Source organism: Frankliniella occidentalis, unplaced genomic scaffold (genome assembly GCF_000697945.3).
Source record: "Frankliniella occidentalis isolate FOCC.00 unplaced genomic scaffold, Focc_3.1 Scaffold66, whole genome shotgun sequence".
Classification (NCBI taxonomy): Eukaryota; Metazoa; Arthropoda; class Insecta; order Thysanoptera; family Thripidae; genus Frankliniella; species Frankliniella occidentalis.
The window spans coordinates 715462-717847 of record NW_026267196.1 but is presented as its reverse complement, the minus strand read 5'-3'; the positions used below and the strand labels follow the sequence as shown (position 1 = coordinate 717847).

Here is a 2386-nt window from a genome sequence, read left to right as displayed (position 1 = left end):
TCGATACGCCCTGTCTGCTTGCCCCACATCTGGGGGGACGCCGCACCGCGCCGCGCCACGACTCGCCACGCCACGCCAGCCCGGCACACCCGGCAAAGACGCGTGGGGGCCGCGCCGGACAGGGTGGAGGCCTCGGCCGCGAAGACCGGCGGAGTCGAGGCGGAGCCCTATGCGCACGACTTATTTAATTCGATTTTCGCGAGGTGTAATGCGCGAACTAAAGACATTGAACCACTTTGGGGCATTGGTTTAGGCGGCTTTAGAGTCTGAGTGACCGATGTGGTTTTCACTCGGCGCTTTAATTGTGTACACTGGAGAAATTAAGGTGCTATGTCGCGCCTTTGCGGGGGTGCGAAATTAATTCAAGGGAGTAGAAAGAGTTGTGTGTGTGTGTGTGTGTGCGGGGGTGCGAAATTAATTCAAGGGAGTAGAAAGAGTTTAATGCCATTGCAAAAGCACTAAAGAGCTCTAAAAGATGAGTAAAAATAATGATTTTGGCTGCTGTAATTCCTTTATAAGGCCACTAAACCCTTATCATGACACCTTTTTGTTTCCCCAGTGTAAAAAGTATTATGTAGTAATAACGTAATTTACAGTATTACGCTTGTATGAAGACGGAAGACGGAATGATGATGGTATTATGGGGAATATTATGGGGAATTATGGGGATAGTATTATACGGATTACGACGGTATTACAAATCGTGGGAACCGAAAGGACGCCCCGTAGTGCTACGCGAATGTAAACTGCCTCGTGAACAAGCTTCGTATCTCTGAATGATTGCTGAGCTCGCGAAGCGACGCTCATATGAGAAGGTCAGATCTGTCTATTTCCGGTCACAGCGACGAAATAGTTAATAGAAAGAGCAATGCGGTCCTCGGCCTCGCTCCAGCCTATCGACTATGTCATATTGGCCGTAAAGCGAAATAAAGGCATAAGTCGAAGAACCTCCATGAACTGCTCTTTTTCTTTTTTACCCTGTCATTGCCGTTTGGTGCACCCAAAATCACTTTGGAAACTTTATCAACTCCTAGGTACCAGCACCAACTGACTCCTCATCATGGTGACTAATTGAGTCGATTCTGAGAATTCTAAAACGGCAGCGACAGGTAAAAAAAAAGGTCATGTTGTTAAATGGAATTAGCCCCTACTTATTCTGCTTCATACGACATTTGGAACGCAGGTTCTGCTTCGTATAAATCTCCCTCACACAGTAGGTATGTTTCAGTTCATGCTCCATTCCATTGCACTTCTAGGCTGCTGTGTAAAGTACCCCCCTCCCCCTCTCGCACTCAACTCCATTTCATTCCCGAAGGGCTCTCTATCCTCCCCTCCCTCCACACCCGGGGGTCCCGGTATTGACGTACACATCCTCGGGACTTTTTGCCGCTCCGGCGGCTCGCGGGTGGCACGACGAGGGAGCGATGCTTTTGCTCTTCGACGGAAGAGTAGGGAGGGAGGGGGGGGGAGCAGGGGAGGAGCACATCAAAGCCCCAAGCAACGAGCCCCCTGCAGGCCTGCCTGCAGCGCTCCAATAAGAATGAGAGGCAGGAGGCGTAGCTTCGCAGGACGCCGCAGGGACCCGACTGCAGTCCTGCGCCTGCATGCGCACGGCAAGGTAGACAAAGGGTACAGCCGAAAGTCGTAGCTTGCTGGATATGCTCAGTGTGTAAAGGGTCATCTAGAAAGTACGTCCGACATTTGGCGTCACGGAACTGCGAACTGCCCATTCGGCCCCCGATAGCTGTCATAGCGCCTGACAGATAGGCAACATCTGCCCTGCAGTGTGCACGCGTGCACAGCTGGCTGGCCTACCCGGAGTTTCACAGGCGCCGGTCGCGAACCTCAGAAGAGCGAACGTACTGTACTTTCTGGACGATCCCGACGAAAGGAGATGCTGGTGTTTTCGCGTGTTAACTTCCCCTCGTGAGTCTCGGTTGCGCGGGCAGGGCGCTCATCCGCTCCAGGCGAGCCGCACCCCGCCCAATAGTCCCACAAACTCCTAAGTTATCGCAGTTACGAGGGTCTCGCGGCCGTGTGATGTCGGGAGAGCGCTGCAAGGAGCCAGGGGGGCAGCCCGAGGGGCACTCTGCTGCTACAAACACCTAATTAACCACACAATACCAAACCCGCTCTGAGGTGGTGGATAACTTACCGAAATGGCGGACTGTAGATCGACGAGGAAGTATCTCGTCTGGTGGGCGTTTGCTGACGCCAGGCTGAGGAGGTAGTCGTTCCTCGCCCCCGTCGACTTCTCCTCCAGCATTTCTTTTTTCGACGTGACCTTGGCACTGTTTTTCTGGAGTGATGTAATGGATTGAAAAAATGAACCTTTCTTCTTTTTTAATCTGGGAAAAATGTAAGAAAAGAATGCAAGTGTTACCTG

At 52.0% G+C, this 2386-nt stretch overlaps 1 protein-coding gene across 1 annotated transcript in view; it reads right to left on the bottom strand.

Moving 5' to 3' along the window:
• The window catches only part of LOC113211069 (protein nervous wreck), a 28720-nt gene that overhangs the window by 23056 nt on the left and 3278 nt on the right, over positions 1-2386 (bottom strand). The window lies entirely within an intron of this gene.